The 17,589-nt window shown below is 37.5% G+C and overlaps 1 protein-coding gene across 1 annotated transcript in view; it reads right to left on the bottom strand.

Moving 5' to 3' along the window:
• Pi3K68D (phosphatidylinositol-4-phosphate 3-kinase catalytic subunit Pi3K68D) overlaps window positions 1–17,589 on the bottom strand; it is a 432,551-nt gene that overhangs the window by 402,473 nt on the left and 12,489 nt on the right. The window lies entirely within an intron of this gene.

The following is a 17,589-nucleotide window of genomic DNA, read 5'->3' on the forward strand; positions in this document are numbered from 1 at the left end:
TTGAAACTTATCTTCAATCTCTTGATGAGAATGAGCTTATTCATTGGTGGCGACGTCAATAGATACGTCTGATAAGGTAAACATGGTTATGATGGAAACCATGGTGGTCAGGGTTTAGGAATGTGGACTGAGTACAGGAACAGAATCTTTGAGAATGCTGAAGCTTATGATTTAGCTCTGGATGACATGTTTTTCAGGAAGCATCTGTCACATCCAATCACCTGAGAAATAAGCAGATAGATTACTGGTTGATATGAAAATGTGAGCTAAAGTTGATCATTGACACAAATGTCATTGAGTCAGATATTGTACCCCATCATCATCTGCTACTCCCAAGCAACAGGATTCTCCTGGATCCTTACATGAAAATTCTCATGACCAATGAGGAATGAATTAAGTGATGGAAATTCAAACAGTATTTCACAAAGCTGAAAACCTTAATTGATGAATTAGATGATCTAAAACACGATCAAAATGCTACAGAGATTTGGAAAACCACCACCACGCCTTTAAAAACGTGTGCTGCAATAATTTCAAGATTTCTATATGCTTTCTTCATAATAACCAAATGTGTAACGGAAGTAGATCAAGTTTGTTTTCAATCTGAAGGACACACTTCAAAATACGCTTGGAGGCATCAATAAAAGCCTTCCAGTGGGTAGGGTCATATTATGGTATTCCCAGTTTTAGCATAACCTCTGGAATGCTGCTCCAGTTGCAGTAAACCTAAATTCCCTCTTCAGAAAAGAAGAGTGCTAATTCTTCTTTGTGATGTTTGTACCAATAGTATGTCCACCCACATGCTAACATTCTATTCTGGGAGTCTAGACCCATAAGTATTTTGGTTGATTCCTTAAGATCTTGAACAAAGTCATTTAATGCACTTTGCTTGAAAAGTTTGGGTTGATCTTCAACACCTGGTGAGAAATCAGAGATAGCATCAGCCATTCCTGAGACTGATTCAAAAGAGGAACAGTCATAATTGTTCCAGACACTGCAGTACTGGTTCATCAGAGCCGTAGGGAATGGGTAAAAATGCGGATGAAATAGTGCTTGGATATACAATGCATACCTGCCAACTTTACAAAACCAAAAATCAGTACATTTTCACATGAAAATCAGGAAAAATCAGGAGATACAACTGGCCAAAATTGCTTATTCTACATGTTTTGCACAATACAGTACCGTGATATATTTATAACACGTATTGTCTCAAAGCTCGACTGTTGCCATACAAGGCTACAAGGCTAAAAATTACATATCTCTATTCCCTCATAGGAAGTATGTGAGTGAGATGATCGGTCTCTGATAAGCCTACCAAAAATAGTATGAACTCATGCTCCACATGTGTGAATTAGTCATGCAATTAAGATGCCATTACTTAGCAAATGCATAGATTAATATATTGCATCAAGTGCCCGCGCGATTACACGAAGCGCAATACTATTTGTATAAAATAACTAGCTGATGTACCCGTGCTTTGCAACGGAATTCTCAGGAAGACTGTCCTTATAGTTTTCCCAACTGAAGTCAACATAGGTCAATTACAATGACGTCAGTGCGAATGTTGCAATTAAAAGCAATGCTGTCATATGAAATGTTTGATAAAAGGAAAAAGAGCACATTTTCTCACTTTTAATGAAAAGTACTATGGTTACAAGTGACTATTTTCATTTTGACCATACTGAATTCAATATATTAAATTTTTCACAATTAATTTATTGAAAACCACCAATTCAATACTATCAAAGTCTAAGACTATTATAATACGTACAATCATTATATTAAAGTCGCTGCCTGTCATTGCAGGCATCATCAGCCATAAATTCTAAACTCCAAGTCAGAGCTCTGAGTGGGCGCTACACTACAACTATTCTCATGAATTAATTTCTATATACATAAAATAAGAGTTTTGTCCGTACATTGCCCAGATTTTGAAAAGAATGGTATTTCTGTATCGGGCATGACCACAGTAACAAGGAAATGCATTTTTACTTTTCCGTAATTTCTGTTTGTCTGTATGTATGTACACGCATCACTAGAAAATGGCTAAAGAGAATTTAATGAATTTAATGAAAATCAGTATACAAAGTCAGAATTAGTGGCTACAATCTAAGCCATAAATAATTTTATTCACGCTGATAGAAATGGTAGTTTGGGGGAAGGCCAAAAATTTAATTTTCAAATATTTATGTTATTAGTGGTCCTATCTTAATATACGTAAGCACGTAACCTATAAGAGGTGTCCCCGTTAAGCCGAGCAACCCAGCGGAAGGTTCGGGTAACCAATCCCAGCGGGAAGCTGGGTCGGCGAGCCGATCAGTGCGGGAGGATCACCAATCCGTCAATGAAGCAGGCGTGGTGATTATGCTTCACATCCTTTAAGTCAAAAGACAATGAGTGACATTAAGGTGAAATTCCTACATTCCGGAGGTAAAATAGCTCTACAATCGGATCTCCGGGTGGGTGCTACTTTGATATCCCGTGAAAGAGAAACAACCACAGAAAAAATCCAAACCTACCAGCTCTGCACGTACAACTGTCGTTCTCTGTTAAGCAATGACAGATTAGAAGAGCTCGAAGATGAACTTGGAAAGATCAACTGGAGCGTAATCGGTCTATCTGAAGTACGCCGTAAAGGAGAAGGGTGTTACCTTTTGAATTCTGGTAATTTATTCTATTACTGTGGTGAACCAGAAGGAGGGCTTAATGGAGTAGGATTCCTAATCAACCGACATCTCGTAAACAAGGTCTCTGTATTAGAAAGTACTTCAAGTAGAATTGCGCGATTAGTTCTAAAATTCTCTAAGAGATACGAAATGCACACTGTGCAAGCGTATGCGCCCACATCAAGCCACTCAGACGAGGAGTTAGAATTCTTTTATGAGAGTCTATATGAAACCTGTGAGAAGGGGAGCGACTGTCACTTTCAAATAGTAATGGGTGACTTCAATACGAAGGTTGGAACCTGTAAGACTGGTGAAACTGTTATTGGAAACTATGGGATAGACGAGAGAAATGAGAGAGGGGAGAGATTGGTCCAGTTTGCCGAGTACACCAACATGCGTATAATGAACACATTCTTTAAGAAACACCCAGGGCGTAAATGGACATGGAGAAGTCCCAATTTTGAATTCACCAATGAGATCGATTTTGTTCTCTGTAACATCCCTCAAATTATTAAAGATGTATCAGTCCTCAACAGATTCAATACTGGTAGTGACCACCGACTAGTAAGGGCTAGAGCCGAGTTAAACATTAGGGAACATAGACTTAAACTAGTGCGGGAGAAAAAGAAACAAATAAATCTTAAACATCTAGAAGAAAATAAAGAGAAATTCCATCAAGCCCTTCAACAAAGCCTACATGACACAACTGGTGAAAATATGGCAAAAATGCTAATGGATACGGCTGAAGTAATTGGAGGGTTGAAAAAGAATAACACTCGTGATAAGAAACTCAGTGACGATACCAGGAACCTGCTAAAGAGGAGAGAAATGAAAATTCAGTCTGACTGTGACAAAATACAGTACTCTGAGCTGTGCAAAACCATAAGAAAGAGAATTAAAGCCGACTTAAAGAAATTCAACGAAGATACTCTGAGAACTTGCTTATCTGAAAAAACAAGTTTGAAGTCTGCTGAAAGGAAGCTACAGATCAGGAAGAAGCAATTAATTGCATTAGATGGGGACAACGGACGAATTACTGATAGGGAAGAACTTCTTGAGTTCATCAGGAACTTTTATAGCAAGTTGTACGAGAAGGCTGATGATAACCTGTCCTTGCCTGACTTATCCAACATTTCCCAAGTCCCAGAAGTTCCTCCATCTGAGATCAGACATGCTATAAACAGTATGAAAAAAGAATCAGTCGCAGGTAGCGATAACCTTTCAGTTAGCATTCTCAAACTTGCTGGTGGTGAAACTTTAAGCCACTTGGCAAAAATATTCACGTCTTGTCTACACAATGCATTCATCCCTCCATCTTGGAACAGAGCAATGATAATTCTCCTGCACAAAAAAGGGAACATACATGACATCAGAAACTATCGTCCTATTAGCTTGCTTTCTGTCCTTTACAAGGTTTTCACCAAGGTACTGACAAAGAGAATCAGTTCAACGCTTGATTTTGCCCTACCAATTGAACAAGCAGGTTTCCGCCGAGGTTTTGGAACAATCGACCATATACTCACCCTTCGTGAAGTTATCAGCAGAAGTAATGAATATCAAATGCCGCTCTGTCTAGCCTTTGTGGACTTTGAAAAGGCTTTTGACTCGGTGAGCCACGCTGCTGTTATGCAAGCCTTAGCTGAACACGGCGTCGATGCTGCCTACATAAGAGTTCTCCAGCATATCTACGAAACCTCTTCAGCCTTCGTGAACATCAATGTGCCAACCACGGATTTTCCCATTCAAAGAGGTGTTAAGCAAGGCGACCCCATATCTCCCAAGCTGTTCTCAGCCGTATTAGAAATGGCCATGTCAAAAATCAACTGGCAAAGCACAGGAATCAAAATCAATGGGAAAAGGCTGAACAATTTAAGGTTTGCAGACGACATTACACTTTTGGCCAACGACATCGATGAACTACAAACTCTAATACAAGATCTTGTCTCAGCCTGTCAAAAAGTGGGACTATCCATGAACCTTTCCAAAACCAAAGTAATGCTTAACAAATGTGCCCCAGCAGGAAAGCTGCATGTGGGAAACACCACATTACAACAGGTCAATGAATTTGTCTATCTTGGGCAACTTGTAAACATGAAAGGGGACTTAAGACCGGAAATCTTCCGACGTATCAAACTAGGATGGCAAGCCTACGGAAGAAATTCTTCAGTCTTCAAATCCAACATGCCACCCCACCTAAAGAAGATAGTCTTTGACCAGAGTGTTCTCCCCGTACTGACTTACGGTTGTGAAACCTGGACATTGAGGGAGTTTGTTAAGCAGAAACTCAGAACAACCCAAAGAGCTATGGAACGATTCATGCTAGGCTTGACGAAGAAAGACAGGAAGAGAGCAGATTACATCAGGTCAGTCACAAAGGTCAGTGACACTTTAGAAAGGGTATTTACCTTAAAATGGCAGTGGGCAGGGCATGTTGCTCGGAGAACTGATGGTAGGTGGACAAAGCTTGTGCTTGAGTGGTGTCCGAAAGATCATCTCAGACCAAGGGGAAGACCACCGGACAGATGGGATAAAGACATCCGGAAGATTACTGGGATCAATTGGCAGAACATCACTCAAGACTGTCCCAGATGGAGAGACCTCATGAAAACCTACCTTGCTTCGGACTTAAAGAGGCCACATCGTAAAAACGATTGAATATGGCTGATAGTGATAGTGATCTTAATACAAATTGTATGCAAAGTCGGAAAATAAGTCGCTACAATCTAGCCTATAAATAATTTTATTCACGCTGAGTGAAATGGTAGTTTAGGGGAAGGCCTAAAATTTAATCCTTAATATTTATGTCATTAGTGGTCCTATCTCATTGAAAACTGGTATACAAAGTCGGAGAATGAGCCACTACAATCTACGCTATAAATCATTTTACTCACGCTGATAGTTTAGGGGAAGGCCTAAAATTTAATTCTCAGATATTTATATTATTAGTGGTCGTACCGATAAATACTACATAACCAAAGTTATATAGAATTAAATTTCTGACCATTTATGTCATACATTTTTACCGTACCGACTTTGATAACACAGATATTCATGAATTTGTAGTTTTGTTGCTTAGTCCATCGACGCCGAGCCACGAGAAAATGGGTTAACAGAATTTAACTAAAATCGGTATATGGAGTTGGGAAATAAGAAATTACAGTCTAAGCTATAAACAATTTTATTCACCCTGGATAAAATTGTAGTTTAGGGGAAGGCGCCTAAAATTTAATTTTTAAATACCTATGTTTTTGGTCCTATCGAAAAGTACTACATAACAAAAGTTACAGCGAATACAATTTCCAATCATTTATGTTTTATTAAGTTTTACCGTACCAACTATGATGAGTGGTATTTCATAGTCAGAAGAAAACTAAATGTGAAGGCCTACAATATCGAAAGCGCATAACATTGATCAACAATAACATTACATTGACCATTGTTTTTTGTGATGTTATTTGTCTCTTACGCTGCCTCTCAACTCCGATAGATGAGATTACTGTTGCGTACCGAGTATAATAGCCTGACTGAATGTTGGCGGGAAATAGCCGGGGAGTTAGAAAACTTTCTTCTTTAGCATGCCATTCCTCTGGTTCATACATTTTCTGATACAGCTGGTACGTAACGCAATGGTTCTTTTTAGTATTCTAGTTATTCGATCCCTACTCTGACGCGCTGTTTTGAATGAGCAGTGTGCATACTTAAGGCAGAGGCTGACTTAGTAGTAGTAGTAGTAGTAGTAGTAGTAGTATTATGGCCTGGTCTGGAGTAACAGTTTAGGCCTATTCCAACTTATAGCACCACAATTCACTAAATAACTCAAAATTCAACCCTGAAAAGAGCCGTTTCTTATGAAAAGCTTCTTCCTCTTCACATTTATTAAATCCTACATTCATTTTATTCCAAATTATCAGTAAAGAGGAGGTTTCTCGTCTGGCTTGGAGGAAAAATTTGCCCCCAAGTCAGATAGATTTTTCCGCCGCCAGTGTAGTGAAATGATATTTTCTGACTCATCGGGTACTCCTGGGAAACATATTAGTAAAAGGGCATAGTTTTTGCCCTGGGAATCTCAACTATTCGACCCTCTCCCAGCCGAAAAAAGACAGAGTGTTCACGAATCACGGCTGTCTGCAGTTTGGTCATTCCAGCTCTGGAACTTTGGACTGTTAGATCGGCAGTGTAGTCCTGTTCATTAAAAATGAGAAATGTGTGGTGTTTCATTTGATCGAGTATTTCATATGGAAGCATTGCTTTTAATCAAGCCATTTCCACTGACTTCATTGTAATTACGTTCATTTCAGTTGGGAAAACCACTAAGACAGTCTTTCTGAGGATGTAAAAAGGCAGGTGGAGAGTGAGTATCTACCATTATAATATAAACTCCCCAACCTGATTGTGACTGATGGTATGCAAGCGGGTCTACCATTACAGTGAAAATTCCCTAACTCAGTCTTCATTATGAGAAAAGATGTTTGGCGACTTCCCCGTCGCGTTTCTAGGGTAATGTTAAGAGCTATGCAATTTAATACAATCTTGATCACAACGTGTACACTAGAATTCCGTATACAATGTAGATTTCCGTAGCAAAGCACGGGTACATCAGCTAGTTTTTATATATAACAATTTTCACTGATTTACAAGAACATCATGGTCATATTTGGAGTGAACCAGCTGATCATGTCTTACAGTTCTAATGGGACGTACAATTCATATTCACATCTAATGGAGATAATACAAAGATATCAGTTCTCATAATGCCGATAATGAGACGGCATTTGAAGTTAAGTGAAACAAAACATCTACAGGTTCTTTCAGCTATATAGGAGGTTAACTGTACTAAAACTATACTTGAAACTATTTTTTTACAACAATTTACACTATGTACAAGAACATATGGTGCATTTGGAAATGAACTAGCCAATCTTGTCTGAGAGTTCCAATCGGCACCCACTCATGACCACATTCAATGTAATAATACAGGAATATCAACACTCATAATGCCAATAAGGGGACGGTGAGCCCTCATTGAAGTGCTCATTTAATTAATAAGTCATTTATTCAAATGTACAGAGAATATTTCATTTTTATTAAGTACTAGTAACTGGCAGGAAATATCTACATTCAGCGGCACATGTCACAATTTCTGCAGGGAGCTTTGAGCTCAGGTTTGTTTGTTCGCCAGCTAAGTTTAGAAGGTGGAATTTCGACATGACATACACAAAGTTGAACAAGGGAACAATACAACTCCAATGGACAGCATTTCGGAAGCCCGGCGATAGGCTAGAGAAGCCTGCGAGAGACATTTGAAGGAAGGATCACGAGCGCGATGTGCTGGACCAATGATATGATAGTGTCACTGTCATCTTGGCTAGGCATTGGTCAATGTACGTGATGGCCCCGATCGAGGATACAACGACGTCTTTGAGGACGAATTGATAAAAACGATGACCGCGTCAGTTAATTACCCTATTATTCGGCAAAATTCTGTGCAAGTAAGTTTTTATTTACGTGTGGGGACTTGTAAATGTTGCTGGAAGACTCTCAGTCTGCATTTAATCTATTAAAGTTTTCTGACACTGGGAGAATGGCATTTAACTTTCGATTTTCAGAATGCATAGTAGCCTGCCTGTGTAAATTGTTTCCCGAGGGCATAAACTTTACAATTTCCAGTCCAGCTTTTAAGTGGGAAATATTTGACCTAGTTACGGGAGTAGATAAGAGAATTGGTTCTGCGACTGAATGGGAACTGGTTTCACCGCCAGTGGAAATTACCCCGGCTGTAGTATTCTAGTAACCGGCAGGTTAATCTTGACCTAGTTTCTACATCGTGAACAAGGGGATGTTTTAAACGACATCCAGAAGCAGAAGCAGCGACGGAAAAAAATGACATCACCTTTCTTCACCTCGATGGAGACCAAATGACTGATCCTTTTCTGAATGCATCATCATCATCATCATCATCATCGTCATCGTCGATATGGCTGGCTAAAACAAGATGGGATCGGCTGTTCCTGATGGTTGGTGGCGATAAGTCAACGAAATAGATGAGTACAGAATTTTCAATATAATTGTGTGAGTGTGAACATGTTAAATGTTGAAAAGGGGTTAGTTTTGATATTTAATTTCAGTAAATTTAGCCTTTGTTAGGAAAGACTACATTTTATTTAAAGTAAATGTTAGGGAGCTTGTTAACGTAAATATAATTGTAACAAATGTTGACCATTTGCATGAGGCCGCAGCTTGCTTTCTTACATTTTATTCTGATTTATATAGCTGAGTGGTTAGCATAATTTCTTTCACGAGTCTGCTTCTTATTTTAGCCCCATATATATATTTTTTGATTTGCTTTGCTTTGATGTTTGAGACACAGTGTACATCTCGGTGCTTAACTGTAAATGTAAATAAGGATTCAATTTAAAGTCAGGAAGGACTAGATTAAAGTATTTTTAATGGGAGTTCAAAGTGGACGGAAACATGCCGTCACGTTTTCTGGGATTTATTGCATGATGTGTGAATTAGAGAGTGTGAGACGGAGTTTGGATCCACAAATTTTGATAGCGTCATCTTCATGACTATTTTGTATATCAAGATTGTAAATTAGTAACTGATTCAAGAGTTCCGCGAACGCAGTTTCGAATATTAGAAAAAAAAATTTCTGTAAAATTTATTATTATTTATTATTATCATTTTATTCTTATTATCAATGCATGTTTCTCGTGTTGTAGGATTGAAATCTTTCAGTAACATTCCGATGTTCAGACATGATTGATTGTCAATGTGGCAATTTCTTAGTTTCAGTTTATCATATTGATTACAGAGTTGGCCTTTTTATTATTCATGTTTAACTTTGAACGTGAGTGCTTTGATTTGTGACCAGCACGGTCTTGTTTCTTTTCATGCGAGCGTAGCATATGTTAAACGACGTCATTTTATATACTTTTCCAGATTCGGCAACTTTTGGACATGAGATTTTATTTAATGTGATGATGCACCAGTGTGTTACGTCATTCCATCTGAGTTGAGTGGCAGCATAAGAGACAAAGAACATCACAACAAACAATGGTCAATGTAATGTTATTGTCGATCAATGTTATGCGCTTTCGATATTGTAGGCCTTCATATTTAGTTTTCTTCTGACTCCGAAATAACACTTTTATCATAGTTGGTACAGTTAAAGTGAATAAAACATAATCAGAAATTGTATTTTCTATAACTTTTGTTATGTAGCACATTTCAATAGGACCAATAACATTGGTATTTAAAAATTAAAATTTAGGAGCCTTCCCTCAAACTACAATTTCATCCAGGGTGAATAAAATTGTTCATAACTTAGTCTGTAGTTTCTTATTCCCCGACTCTATAACCGATTTTCATTAAATTCTGTTAATCCATTTTTCTCGTGGCTCAGCACTGATATGGACTTAGCAACAAAAATTCTTGAATATCTGTGTTATCAAAGCTGGTACGGTAACAATGTACGACATAAATGATCAGAAATTTAATTCTATATAATTTAAGTTATGTAGTATTTATCGACAGGACCACTAATAATATAAATATTTGAGAATTAAATTTTAGGCCTTCCCCTAAACTATCAGCGTGAGTAAAATTATTTATAGCCTAGATTGTAGTGGCTCATCCCCCAACTTCACATACCGATTTTCATTAAATTATCTTCAGCTGTTTTCTCGTGATGCGTGTACATACAGACCGACAGACAGAAATCACGGATAAGTAAAAAGTGAAGTTCCTCGTCACTACGGACATGACTGATACAGAAATACCATTCTTTTCAAATTCTGAGCAATGTACAGACAAAACTCTTAATTTATTTATATATATAGATAACTCCCGGAAAGTCCTTCAAGGTGTGTCTCAGCTTCTCTTCTGCTCTTCAATCCACACTGAATAACTTCAAAAAGCTCCAACAAAACAACATACAAAAGGTTTATATGGTTATGCAATAATCCGTTATCTAACAAAACTTGATCAAACTCTCTAACAGATTTCTTGCCATCCACTTTAATACTGATAGTCATTCTTCTAGAAGTGTGGTTGACTACAAAATATTTAGACCTTCCCAAAAAAACATATAAGCTGAACGTGTTTAATGTCCTACAAATACATACATACATTATCATTATAGACTGTTATGCCTTTCAGCGTTCAGTCTGCAAGCCTCTGAGAATTTACTAAACGTCGCCACAATCCTTGATTTGCAACTAGTGTAGTGGCCTCATTTAGCTCTATACCTCTTATCCTTAAATCGTTAGAAACCGAGTCTAACCATCGTCGGCTTGGTCTCCCTCTACTTCTCTTACCCTCCATAGCAGAGTCCATTATTCTCCTAGGTAACCTATCCTCCTCCATTCGCCTCACATGACCCCACCACCGAAGCCGGTTTATGCGTACAGCTAAATCCATCGAGTTCATTCCTAAACTATCCTTTATCTCCTCATTCCGAGTACCCTCGTGCCATTGTTCCCACCTGTTTGTACCAACAATCATTCTTGCTACTTTCATGTCTGTTACTTCTAACTTATAAGATATCCTGAGTCCACCCAGCTTTCGCTCCCGTAAAGCAAAGTTGGTCTGAAAACAGACCGATGTAAAGATAGTTTCATCTGGGAGCTGACTTCCTTCTTACAGAATACTGTTGATCGCAACTGCGAGCTCACTGCATTAGCTTTATGACACCTTGATTCAATCTCACTTACTATATTACCATCCTGGGAGAACACACAACTTGAAATTATCGACCTGTTCTAGCTTTGTATCACTAATCTGACATTCAATTCTGTTGAATTTCTTACCTACTGACATCAATTTAGTCTTCGAGAGGCTAATTTTCATACCATACTCATTGCACCTATTTTCAAGTTGCAAGATATTAGACTGCAGGCTTTCGGCACAGTCTGCCATTAAGACCAAGTCGTCAGCATAGGCCAAACTGCTTACTACATTTCCACCTAACTGAATCCCTCCCTGCCATTTTATACCTTTCAGCAGATGATCCATGTAAACTACGAACAGCAAAGGTGAAAGATTACAGCCTTGTCTAACTCCTGTAAGTACCCTGAACCAAGAACTCATTCTACCATCAATTCTCACTGAAGCCCAATCCTACAAAGAAATATTAAGTCAGACCACCTCACACAAGCAACACAACAGGACCTCCTCGTAATGTCTAAAGGACTTTAATGCACCCACCAGCTACACACTACATCCAGAAACCAGTGAACTGCTCTTCAATCCACACTGAATAACTTCAAAAAACTCCAACAAAACAACATACAAAAAGTTTATATGGTTATGTAATAATCCGTTATCTAACAAAACTTGATCAAACTCTCTAACAGATTTCTTGCCATCCACTTTAAGGCACCCCACTTTAATACTGATACTCATTCTTCTAGAAGTGTGGTTGACTACAAAATATTTAGACCTTCCCAAAAAAACACATAAGCTGAACGTGTTTAATGTCCTACAAATATAAAAAGAAATATTTAAATGCTATGACTTCAATAGACTACAATACCATATCAGTATCAGCATTATCTCCATTCGACAGGACATGAGACATCCCATTGAAACTTCAAGACAAGATCGACCAGTTCAGTTCCAAAAGTAACATAAGTTTGTATACATTAGTGTAAATTGTGTAAAAAATAGTTTTTAAGAATAGTTCTAGCACAAGTTAATCTCCAATAAGTTGTAAAAATGTACAGATGGTTTAAACCCATGTATCATGCCATTCTCATTACTAACTCATGAATGTTGACAGTTAATATTATCTCCATTAAATGTGAACAAGATTTGGACGTCACATTAGTACTTTAAAACATGGATGGCCTGATCACTCCATTGCAATTGATATGTAAGTAATATTTACTATGATTAATCCTAATACAGCATCCACTCAGAGCTCTGACTTGGAGATAGAATTCATGGCTGATGATGCCTGCAATGCCAGGCGAAACATGTATCATACTCAAACTTAATGTAATGACATTGTTTTAGTCATCAAGACTTAACTAGTATTGAATAGGTGGTTTCAATAAATTAATTGTTTAACATTTAATTCTCTTCTTCACTCGGTCGAAGATGTGATCCCATTTATGTGATTACCCCAAGGAAATATCTTCTCAAAATCGAAAAATTCATTAAGTTATTGAACTTTGTACTAACAAATAACTATTTCACTTTTAATGGCAAAATATATCAGTAAGGCCTGGCAAGGGGTGACCCCATTTCGGGTATATTCAATATTTTAGAAATATATTGGAGATTTTAGAAAAGAATAAAATTTTGACCGAGATAAAAGGTATCAAACTCTGGTTACGCTATGTGGACGACACGTTTGTTATTATCGATAACGAAATAAACAAGTGATAGAATCTTAGAATTCCTCAATACCCTTGATAATAGTATAAAATTTACAAAAGAAGACTAGATTAATAGTTTGTTGAACTTCTTAGACGTAACTACAACACGCTTAAAAAAATTATTTCAATTTTGATATTTACAGAAAACCTACTAATTCCCCCATGTTGTTGTTGAGTCATCAGTCGATAGACTGGTTTGATGCAGCTCTCCATGCCACCCAATCCTGTGCTAACCTTTTCATTTCTGCGTAACTACTGCATCCTACATCTGCTCTAATCTGCTTGTCATATTCATACCTTGGTCTACCCCTACCGTTCATACCACCTACACTTCCTTCAAAAACCAATTGAACAAGTCCTGGGTGTCTTAAGACGTGTCCTATCATTCTATCTCTTCTTCTCGTCAAATTTGGCCAAATCGATCTCCTCTCGCCAATTCGATTCAGTATCTCTTCATTTGTGATTCGATCTATCCATCTCACCACCACATTTCAAAAGCTTCTATTCTCTTTCTTTCTGAGCTACTGATAGTCCATGTTTCACTTCCATACAATGCCACGCTCCACACAAAAGTCTTCAAAAACATCTTTCTAATTCCTATATCAATGTTTGAAGTGAGCAAATTTCTTTTCTTAAGAAAGCTCTTCCTTGCTTGTGCTAATCTGCATTTTATGTCCTTACTTCTGCCATTTTACTACCCAAGTAACAATATTCATCTACTTCCTTTAAGACTTCATCTCCTAATTTAATATTTCCTGCATCACCTGCCTTCGTTCGACTGCACTTCATTACTTTTGTTTTCATCTTGTACTCCTTAACCAAGACTTCATCCATACCATTTAGCAGCTTCTTGAGATCTTCTGCAGTCTCAGATAAAATAACAATATCATCGGCAAATCTCAAGGTTTTGATTTCTTCTCCTTGGATTGTGATTCCCTTTCCAAATTTCTCTTTGATTTCCTTTATTGCCTGTTCTATGTAAACATTGAAAAGGAGGGGGGACAAACTGCAGCCTTGCCTCACTCCTTTCTGGATTGCTGCTTCTTTTTCAAAGCCCTCAATTCTTATCACTGCACACTGATTTTTATACAGATTCTAGATAATTCTTCATTCTCGGTATCTGATCCCAATCACCTTCAGAATCTTAAATAGCTTGGTCCAATCGACATTATGGAATGCCTTTTCTAGATCTATGAATGCCATGTACGTGGGCTTGTCCTTGATTCGATCCTCTAATATCAGATGTAAAGCCAGGATTGCTTCACGTGTTCCTACATTTCTTCTGAAGCCAAACTGATCTCCCAAATCAGCTTCAACTTGTTTTTCCATTCTTCTGTAAACAATACGTGTTAAAATTTTGCAGGCATGAGATACTAAACTAATGGTGCGATAGTTTTCACACCTGTCAGCACCGGCTTTCTTGGGAATAGGTATAACAACATTCTGCCGAAAATCGGATGGGACTTCTCCTGTCTCATACATCTTACACACTAAATGGAATAAGCGTGCCAAGCTGGTTTCTCCTAAGGCAGTAATTCAGAGGGAATGTCATCAATTCCAGGTGCCTTGTTCCTATTTAGGTCGCTCACAGCTCTGTCAAACTCTGACCTCAAAATTGGGTCTCCCATTTCCTCAGCCTCTTCTTGTTCCAGAACCAAATTATCTACATCTTCACCTTGATACAACTGTCGGATATGTTCCTGCCATCTTTCTGCTTTGTCTTCTTTCCCTAGAAGTGGCTTTCCATCTGAGCTCTTAATATTCATACACCTAGATTTCCTTTCTCCAAAGGTTTCCTCGATTTTCCTGTATGCAGCATCTACCTTTCCTAGGACCATACAACCTTCGACATCCTTGCACTTCTCCTTCAGCCAGTCTTCCTTAGCTATCTTGCACTTTCTGTCCACTTCATTCTTTAATTGCTTGTATTCTTTTCTGTCCTCTTCATTTCTAGCATTCTTGTATTTTCGTCGTTCATCAATCAGGTATAGTATCTCCTGAGTTATCCACTGATTCTTAGTTGATCTTTTCTTCCTTCCTAACATTTCTTCAGCAGCCCTGCTGACTTCATTTTTCATGACTATCCACTCTTTCTCTATTGTGTTTCCTTCAGCCTTTTCATTTAGTCCTTTTGCAACATGTTCCTTGAAACAATCCCTCACACTATTTTCTTTCAACTTGTCTAGATCCCATCTTTTTGCATTCTTTCCTTTCTTCAATTTCTTCAGCTTCAGATGACATTTCATGACCAACAAGTTGTGGTCAGAGTCCATGTGTCCTCCTGGGAAAGTTTTGCAATCCAACACCTGGTTTCTGAATCTCTGCCTAATCATAGTAAAGTCTGTTTTTGATACCTTCCAGTGTCTCCAGGTCTCGTCCATAACAATTAAAAATGATTCACTGCACCCGACATTACAAAAACAGGCTGCATACTACAGCTTAGTCTATCGTGCATTCAAGATTCCCCTATCACCAGAAAGTCGTAAGAACGAATTAAAATACTTTAGAAATTTAGCAAAATTTAATGGTTATAACACAGTACTGTAATGATTAAGAGGATCATTAATAAAGTGAAAGCAAAGTCATTGACAATCCTCGCCCCAGATAAACCAGACAAGTCTAATTACGCAACCTCCACGTACAATAATTCACGCATCCACTGTGTTTCGAAACCCCTTAAAAAACAAAATATTAAAATAACATACAAAACTCAAAATAGTAATTACAATATATTTTTAAATCATAAAGTTGTAAACCATAATAACGATCCCTTCACAAGTTTGGGAATTAACAGACTAACATGCGCACAATGTTTTTGTTCATGTATAGATCAAACGGGCCATAGCTTCCACACTAGATACCAGGAGTTTTATAATGCGAGTAAACATAATAAGTTTTCTGTGATGAGCATCCATATGAGAGATACAGTTTACAACCATAAATCAAGATCTTATGATCCTCAAGAATTGAATAAAGGAAGGTTAATGAATGAATATGAGAATATTTATATTTTTTAGATCAGTACTTTAATAGAGACAATGTTAAAAAAGGAAAAATGTTCCACCTTTTCAATACAATAACACTGTTGTATGAATCAATGTAGCAACGTATTTAATTTATTAAGGGACTGGTTTCGACATCTGTCCATGTCATCATCAGCCTACACAAAAAAATGGCAAGAAGTTAACACAATGGTAGCACTTATGACACTTTTCTTGAATTAACTTCTTGCCATTTTTTTGTGTAGGCTGATGATGACATGGACAGATGTCGAAACCGGTCCCTTAATAAATTAAATATGTTGCTACATTGATTCATGCAACAGTGTTATTGTATTGAAAAGGTGGAACATTTTTCCATTTTTAACATTGTTACTATTAGTTCAATACGGATCAGTTATGAAGTTTTTAACTTTAAACTTGAATAGAGACCGTAATTTAAACGATGTTTCAGATACTAAGAATCCCACTTACGAAGTTTTACCTAAATTACTGCAATTATTAAATATGAAGGGTAGCATGTTTAAGAATATCTTTAAACTTCCCCCCCCCCCCTCCTCAAATACTCCTATAGTTTCCAATAACATAACTTCCCCGCAGTCACCCTCTACTAACACGCCCCCACTGACGAATCAGATATGTAACACTCTGCCCGTCCCTCCTTCTCCTATTCTCGCTCCACTTAAGACGTCACACTGCTACAACACGCGAAGTGCGAGAGCAGTAGCTAAGAGTCGAGCTGGTGACACAAGCAATACAATCTTGCCGTATAAAACACAAAGAGGTAAGCAAAAAGCCCGATAACTTAGCTCTTCATACGATCAACAACACACATTTTCTCTAAGACATCTTTTAAAATTTTGTTACAGACATTCTAACAACTTTATTTCCTCAATGGACATCATTCTTCCGTCTTGAAGGCCATTTTTCGAGTCACCCAATTAACCATACATCAGAATTGTGACATAACATGCTTCGAGCACTTTGGAATTATCGTTCATCGAACTATATTATCTCATTCTGCAAACCATTACAGTGTATAAATTAGTTCACCAGACAACTATTGATCGTTTTTAAATAAGCATGAACGAAGTACTTGGCTATAATATAACTCACAGTTATTTTGATTTCACAATGTGTTAAAGTGCTTTTTGTAAAGAAGACTTGACTTACAAAGAATAGGACTACGATTTTAGAAATCAAGAGGTTTTGTCTAATATCCTTTTGAATACTATCGATAGATTCATCAGACAACAAACATTCCAATTAACATCCAGATGACTTATCTTAAATCTCTGTATCCGGTGACTGTATATAGTGTCCTAATGTGGTGTATTTTGTATCAAGTGTTAATGTATCATTATTTGTTAAATATGGATTTATAAGATGGAGGCTACCTAACCTCATGATAATTTTAATAGGTGCCAACATCAGATACTTTAATGAATTAATTTTAAGACTGCTTCAAGAACTCCCTTAAATAACTGTTCACCTGTCAGTAATGAGACTGAGACATTGCATTTTTAACTCATACTATTT

This window comes from Anabrus simplex, chromosome 3 (assembly GCF_040414725.1).
Source record: "Anabrus simplex isolate iqAnaSimp1 chromosome 3, ASM4041472v1, whole genome shotgun sequence".
Lineage (NCBI taxonomy): Eukaryota > Metazoa > Arthropoda > Insecta > Orthoptera > Tettigoniidae > Anabrus > Anabrus simplex.